Genomic DNA, 8,684 nt, shown 5'->3' on the forward strand with positions numbered 1-8,684 from the left:
GTACATGCTAAGCTCGTCGAGTCAACCTAGGTGTTTCGCGTGTGTAAATCTGGCTTACACCCGTTGTATGCGAACGTTAGAATCTATCACACCCGATCATCACGTGGTGCTTCGAGACAACGAACCTTCGCAACGGTGTACACTTAGGGAAATACGTTCTCGAAATTTTTAGAGAGATCATCTTATTATGCTACCGTCGTTCTAAGCAATGAGATGTAAAACATGATAAACATCACAATGCAATCATATGGTGACATGATATGGCCATTATCATCTTTGCTCTTTCGATCTCCATCTTCAGGCATCGCATGATCATCATCGTCACCAGCATGACACCATGATCATCATCGTGTCTCCGTGAAGTCGTCACGCCAACTACTACTATCACTACTACTATAGCTACCCGTTAGCAATGAAGTAAAAGTAGTAAGCACATGGCGTTGCATCTCATACAATAAATTAAGACAACTCCTATGGCTCCTGCCGGTTGTCATACTCATCGACATGCAAGTCGTGAAACCTATTACAATAACATGATCATCTCATACATCATACATGCAACATCACAACTTTGGCCATATCACATCACATGTCAAACCCTGCAAAAACAAGTTAGACGTCCTCTAATTGTTGTTGCAAGTTTTACGTGGCTGATTTGGGTTTCTAGCAAGAACGCCTTCTTACCTACGTGACAACCACAACGATGATACGCCAAAGCTATTTACCCTTCATAAGGACCCTTTTCATCAAATCCAATCCGACTAGAGTAGGAGAGACAGACACCCGCTAGCCACCTTTATGCACGGTCTGCATGTCTATCGGTGGCATCAGTCTCACGTAAGCGTACGTGTAAAGTCGGTCCGGGCCGCTTCATCCCAAAATACCGCCGGAAAATAATAAGACTAGTAGCGGCAAGCAAATTGACAAATCATCGCCCACAACTTTTGTGTTCTACTCGTGCATAGACTCTACGCATAGAAAACCTGGCTCGGATGCCACTGTTGGGAAACGTAGCATAAATTCAAAATTTTCCTACGCATATTCAGATCTTCGTATGGAGAGACCAGCAACGAGAGAGGGGTAAGAGCATCTTCATACCTTTGAAGATCGCTAAGCGGAAGCGTTGCTAGAACGCGGTTGATGGAGTCGTACTCGCAGCGATTCCGATCTAGTGCCGAACTACGGCACCTCCGCGTTCAACACACGTGCAGCCCGGTGACGTCTCCTGCACCTTGATCCAGCAAGGAGGAGGGAGAGGTTGGGGAAGAACTCCAGCAGCACGACGGCGTGGTGTCGATGGAGAGACGAGGTCTCTCGGCAGGGCTTCGCCAAGCACCAGCAGAGAGGAGGAGGAAGAAGGGCAGGGCTGCGCCGAGGGAGAGGCAAAAGTCTATCTCTCAATGGCCAAAAGTGCCCGATATATATGGGGGGAGGGGAGAGGGGGTGCCACCCCTAGGGTTCCCACCCTAGGTGGTGCAGCAGCCCCCCCAGATGGGAGGTGCGGCGGCCAAAGGGGGGAGGAGGGGGTGGCGCACCACCTGGTGGGCCTTAGGCCCACGTGGCTTAGGGTTTGCCCCCCCTTTTCTCTCCCCTGCGCATTGGGCTGAGTGGGGAGGCGCACCAGCCCACCTAGGGGCTGGTTCCCACCCCCACTTGGCCCACCTTACCTCCCGGGGTCGTTGCCCCCCTTCGGTGGTCCCGGTGGTCCCGGTACGTTACCGGTGATGCCCGAAACACTTCCGGTATCCGAAACCATCCGTCCTATATATCAATCTTTACCTCCGGACCATTCCGGAGCTCCTCGTGACGTCCGGGATCTCATCCGGGACTCCGAACAACTTTCGGTAACCTCGTATAACAATTCCCTATAACCCTAGCGTCACCGAACCTTAAGTGTGTAGACCCTACGGGTTCGGGAGACAAGCAGACATGACCAAGACGCCTCTCCGGCCAATAACCATCAGCGGGGTCTGGATACCCATGGTGGCTCCCACTTGCTCCACGATGATCTCATCGGATGAACCACGATGTCAAGGATTCAATCAATCCCGTATACGATTCCCTTTGTCTGTCGGTATAGAACTTGCCCGAGATTCGATCGTCGGTATACCAATACCTTGTTCAATCTCGTTACCGGTAAGTCTCTTTACTCGTTCCGCGGCACGTCATCGTGTGACTAACTCCTTAGTCACATCGAGCTCATGATGTTGTTCTGCCGAGTGGGCCCAGAGATACCTCTCCATCACACGGAGTGACAAATCCCGATCTCGATTCGTACCAACCCAACAAACACTTTCGGAGGTACCCATAGTGCACCTTTATAGTCACCCAGTTACGTTGTGACGTTTGATACACCCAAAGCACTCCTACGGTATCCGGGAGTTGCACAATCTCATGGTCGAAGGAAAAGATACTTGACATTAGAAAAACTTTAGCATACGAACAATACGATCTAGTGCTATGCTTAGGATTGGGTCTTGTCCATAACATCATTTTCCCAATGATGTGATCCCGTTATCAATGACATCTAATGCCCATGATCAGGAAACCATGATCATCTATTGACTAACGAGCTAGCCAACTAGAGGCTTGCTAGGGACACATTATGATCTATTTATTCACACATGTATTACTGTTTCGTGTTAATACAATTATAGCATGAACAATAGACGATTATCATGAACAAGGAAATATGATAATAACCATTTTATTATTGCCTCTAGGGCATATTTCCAACAGCTTCTTCATCTTGCCTTTTCATGTTGTCAATGACAACACATTCAGATCCACTATAATACTACCTCCGTCCGGAAATACTTGTCCTAGGGATGAATGTATCTAGACTTATTTTAATTATAGATACATCTATTATATGCATTTTTAGGACAAGTATTTTCGAACGGAGGGAGTAATAATTAAAGTAAAACATCTAGTGCGATGGAATGTCATATATGTTGGTCCAAGTGCTTTTTGGTCCTTTTGTTCGCAGACGCACACGTGCACGTGCAAGGTGACTGGCTTCCAAGCAATCAGATGGGATATGATTGATTTCCCGCGACAAGCTCACGTACCAAGTTAACAACTGGATCTATTCCACATGCGGACGCAAGTATATGATGCTAATCGCTACGATCTATTCCGGTGAGAAAACACACAAGCACGGACGCACGCACGCGAACACAGGCTGAAGGACCGTGTCACTTCTATCTTTTTCCTTGCTTTGATCTGAGTTGAATCTTCACCAGATGCACTACATGCAGGATCTGCTTTTGCCCCTACGGGCTGCCGCATTGTTATGTTATTCCGATTTTATCACTCCAACGAAAAATATTACACTACGGTTTAAGCTGCAGTTATGGTTGTATGCATTAATCTAGTCCGTCGGATGGCTAAAATGGATGGCTCATATTAGCTTGATGTAGTGCAAAATAAGGATGTGGCTAGGCCTCAGTCAACCGAGACTTAATCAAATCTCAGTCAAGTGATATGCAGTATTGTAAAAATAAAGAATCTAAAAAGAATCCATGAATCTCTACACAAGATCAAAAGAATATTGTATCGATTGAAACATAACGAAGTCTCAGTAGGTTTAGAGGATCTTTAGCAGACTCCGCATTTTTGCGACCCACAAAGGCTGTTTACAGTTCGACGAAGCAGGGTTTTGCGGGGAGATATCTTGCGTTGTAGAATAGATCTCGTATATAAAACTATATAATTTGAAAAAAAGCATTTGCGGGTGAAATTGCAACCACACTCATTCATAGTTCATCACTCACTACATGATTATACATACTACGTTCGATTCTGCAGAACTACTAGAGGGGGTAGAGGTAAGCTAACCCTACCCGAGCTCACCGGAGCTACTAACTACCCTACCGCACTACACAAAACTGAGCTCATCGGAACTCGTGCGGTAGTAGATGCGGCAACGCCCAGTCGTCGTTGTCGTCGGAGGAGAGCTCGACGAGATGCGCTCCTGCGAGTGGCTTAGCGGTGCCACTCCTCCACCTTGTCCCCGAAGGCGATGGCCGACGCGACACCCTGTGTCGATCTCCTTGTCCCTTCGGCAGCGCTGTCGCTCCTCTTCCGCCTCCCACGCATTGCGCGCTAGCAGCGCAGGCAAAAGGTTGTCCGCCTCCGCCGGCGGGAGGAAGTGCTCCGGTCCAACGACGCCCCCGGCATGTCGCTCCGGCACCTCCTCGGCCTCCGGCTCCATCTTCACCAGCGGGAGCTCCTCTAGCTCCCTCGTCACCGAGGGGAGGGAGGAGCGCGAGCGCGAGCTCGACGCCTCGGAGGAGCTGCCGGAGAAGAGGTGGCCGCGTGCGCGGTCGTACTCCTCTGTCTCGTGACAGAGGAGGGACGGAGGCAGTGTGAGGCCCCACCGCGTGTATCGACGGGTGGCACGCTTCCGCGCGGCATCTGACCTGACGCGACGAGCCCTCTCGGGGTCGTAGTTGCCATGGCCACCAGAGTTGGCCATTTTGGAGCGGCTAGACAGCGGAATGGAGGCGCGCGGCGGCCGATGTGAGGCACCGGCGTTGAGATGTGAGGATTTTTCATGGCGGTGGAGGGATAGGGTTTCGACCAGTATTCAACGACCAAACCCGCGGATATAGCAGTCGAGGGGTCGCGTTTACGGGTCACCACAAAAAAAATTCAGACGGGATCGCGTTTACAATATCTAGTCTATCATAAAAAAAACCTAAATCCATATAACCGTAGGAATTTTACAGTTCCAACGGGTATACTGGGTGTGCTAGAGATGCTCTTAACAAAACTGGTAAAAAATACCTGTGAAGTTTCACTTTCATTTCCCATGCCACCACCCTCAACTCGACGTCGTTGGCTGCGATCAAACCGTCCTCTTAGTTCATCGATGGGACTCATCACTCCACATTTTCTTACTAAACGGCCAGAACAAGTTAACGTGAGTTGTGCCTGAACCATGGCAGGGATTCCACAGAAAATCGGTGGAATCTTTACCGCCCAAAAAAGACGATCCAATCCAAGCACCTATTCGGTGGCTACCCGACATTGTTTTTACCGGGCTGTGTTTTACGCTCGTAGTCTACTTGGAAGCGACAACCCTGTCAGGCGATAATTCCTGCTTTAACACTTCGTCCTTCGTTGTTGGTTGCCTGGTTGCATGCCTGTTTACATCAAAATAGCTAAGACCTGAACTTCATGTAAACTGGCAGAGAAAAAAAAACTTCATTTATTGCACTACTACACTATTACTCCTATTATAGTACGTATCGAGTAGTGCATGCACCTCCAAACAAGTTTTGCAATCTTTGTGTGTGACTATGAATCAAAAAGTTCTTAAACTCACCGCACGTTAATGATGATTTGTCGATCAAGTAACTGACAAAATGGATTTAGTTAAAAGAAGCCTAGGATTATAGATATAAGTTGCAGTAGTAGCTACAAACTGCAGACCGATGTACGTACGTGGAGTGCAGTTCTGCACGCACGTACGTACGTACGCTGAATCTTTGAGCCGTTCGTCTACGCCGTACTCACAGATCGACATATCATCTGAACCTTGATCGGCGGAAAGCCGAGCCATTGCTTCACCGCTGCACGCGCGATCAGCCATGCAGAAGCATCGAGGCGTCGAAGAACTGGGCGACAATGGCGGGGCGCATCCGCTCCACCGCGGCCTCCGCCATGGCCAGGTCGTCCATCACGCGTCGCAGGAGCTGCTCGGCCGCGGGCGCCCAGGCATGGGCCAATGCTCGCGGCGATGGCGGCCTGAGCATGACGTGGAAGACGCCGAGGGCCGCATGGCCGTGCGACTTCGCCGAGTGCAGGCAGTGCAGCGCCGTCTCCGCGTGGCGGGCAGCGTCGGCGTGGTGGAGTTGCCACCTGTGGCGCCACCACGGCGCGTTGCCCTGGACCTGGAGCCCGATGCGCGCAGGCGCAGCGCAGAGGGACCAGCACGGCCTGGAACCTGCTGAAGCGCTTGATCCGGTCGATAGCGAGCTCGACGAAGTCGCCGCCTGCTGAGGCGCCCTGGCCGGCGTTGGGCGGGGGATGCACGCCCGGGCGGAATCGGCGGCAGTCCTCGGAGGCCAGGGCGTACCGCTGGCGTGCGGCCATGATGGCCTCCACTACTGCATTCGTCGCGTTGATGTAGGTCAAGCTACGAGCCGACGCCTCCGCCGCCGTCTTCCTCCAAACCTCCATTGCCGACGTCGGTGCGCGCTCTCTCTCTCTGTCTCTGTGTGTGTGTGACGCTGTTAATAGGAGACGCGAGGCTATTTGTTACTTCCGCTTCCTCGTGGCAGCTGAGGCTATTTGTACCGCGGCAGCCGCCGGCGAGGTAGTTTGTGGAGACGGTGGGGGTTTACGGCGTGGGGCACGAGTAGCGAGCTAAGAGCATCCCTAACAAACCCCGTATAAAGTTGATCCGTAAAATATGTTTACAATTTATTACAGATTAAACTTACGGGACGAGTTTGTGCGCGGCAGATCAGACGTCCTATATGAAACTGTAAAATTAAAAAAAAAACATATGTGAAAGAAACTTGACTTGCAAAGACATTCATGATACATAGTTGATCATCATATACATCATAGAATGTTGTTCATCAAACTACATCATAGTACTACAGAGTAGGGGGATTTGTGGATTGTGCAGCTTACCCGAGCCTAGGCTACCCAAAACGATGGTTGTGGCGGCGACGACGCGGCGGAGGAGCCGGAGGAGCTCACTCCTTGTGGGAGTCAAGGTCGATTCGGACCTGGGCCTGCTCGGCCTTCCTGATACGCAGGTCTGCCTCCTTGGACATGTGCGCCTGCGATGCCACGAAGCCCTGCTCGAGGAAGATCTCGTCGATCACGAGCTCGCGACGGATGCACGCGTCGGCCTCCTCCGCCTTCCTCATCGAACGGTCCATGATGACGCGCACGAGGTGGTCCTCCTGCCCGGGGGATGTAGTCTTCGAGGCCGCTCTCCTCCCGCTCTCTCTTGACTGGAGTGATCCACGAGCTCGAGGCGTCCCACGGATGTACTCCCAACGCCAGAGGAACCGGAGGAGGCGTGACGTCGGACCGCGAGACCGCGCTCGTACTCGTTGAGCTCGAGGCGTTCGAAATTATACGGGTTCGATGTTTTTAAAGAACCTGCTAAAGATGCTCTAACGGAGCGTCCGCCCGTTGAACCTCTGATCGCACCTTAACCTCCCCACCTGTCAGTTAACATGTAGTGTCATGGCACTGGTAGGTTGCTAAATTCGGGGCCTTACCAGGCTGGCTATTTCAGCGAGAAGGACATCGAGGACGGAGAGGCGAAAGAAGGGGGCCGATCTATAGGTCAGTTGCCTGAAATTATTATAGGTTTCAGTCACCTCTGTTTTCCTCGTACATTTGCTGCTCAAGTACATAAAAACATCATCCCAACACCAGGGGCCGCTGCCCTGAGCTTATTGAAAGCGCTCGTGTGGCTGGCCCACCACTCGGCAGAAGCCATGCACCCGCACGCTCGGTGAACAATGCATGTGCAAGCCTACGCCCATTCTGCCCTGGGTTGCATAATTGTACTGTTTGACTTCATTAGAATTGAATTTGCATGCAAACATGATATGTAGGAGTTCTTGCAAATATTGACACTCACTGCTACAAATCTCCATCTCTTGTTTCTACATATCAAAGAAGATATTATAGAAGTAGTGTTTTTTATTCTCCACTGGGGAATAACATATGTTTTAATCATGATAGAACTCATCTGGAATATATTTAAGCGTGTAGTAATATATTTCGTCATATCCGAGATGAACTTGTATACTCTACACCGTTTCTTTCTAAGGAAATTATTATTTTAAATGTTATACAGAAAATGGTTTAATAAATTGACAGAAAATGTTGTGTTAAACAGCAAAGAACAAATAAACGCTTTCTTTCTCGGGAAGACTGGATTATGAGAATGGTTTATCCCTTATAGAAACAACAAGAAACTATATTTTAAATGTTGTACATCTGTACGTAGCATGAACATCATAATGATCTATGACAAATTCTTCTCTTTAATGCGGGAATCAGAATATATTGCAAACTTGCATAGAAAATATACAAAACTTGCACTCTTCTGTACCGTGAAAAAGTAGTTGTGAAGTGTTGAAACTTCAGTAATACTTATTACAGAAATTTGAATTAAATTTAAAATCTTAAACACAAAAAATATTATTGTAACACGGTTGCCACATCAAACTGAAGGTAGTTTATATATTATACAACTTGCATTCCCGCCATGCATGAATTAGAATATACTAGAAACTTGCATATATATTACATAAAACTAGCACTCTTCCCCATTGTGCTAGACGAAATTTAGACTAGTGCAATATTGGTAATATTTTATTCTTTAAGTAGGTTAAACACTTAATTTTACTTTAGAAAAAGGGACAAATAATTTTATTCACCATGTTACCTGACAGAAAAAATGAACAACTGAAAAAGGAAAATTTTCTTTCTAAGAAAGAACAAATTCAATAATGCGAATGATTTACCCCTAAAAGAAACAACAAGAAATTATTTAAAAATATTGTACCACAATACCTAACATGAAAAAATTATGAAGACATATTTCAAAGGAATTTCTTTTATGTGGGAACCAGAATATACTGCAAACATGCACACAAAGTATGCAATAATTACACTCTTTTGTACTGTGAAGTGCTGCA

General features: G+C 48.4%; 1 pseudogene; it reads right to left on the reverse strand.

Moving 5' to 3' along the window:
- Nucleotides 1–5,591: 5,591 nt before the first annotated feature.
- Nucleotides 5,592–6,189, reverse strand: LOC123439953 (annotated as a pseudogene).
- Nucleotides 6,190–8,684: the final 2,495 nt, after the last annotated feature.

The sequence above is a fragment of the Hordeum vulgare genome, chromosome 3H, assembly GCF_904849725.1.
Source record: "Hordeum vulgare subsp. vulgare chromosome 3H, MorexV3_pseudomolecules_assembly, whole genome shotgun sequence".
NCBI lineage: Eukaryota > Viridiplantae > Streptophyta > Magnoliopsida > Poales > Poaceae > Hordeum > Hordeum vulgare.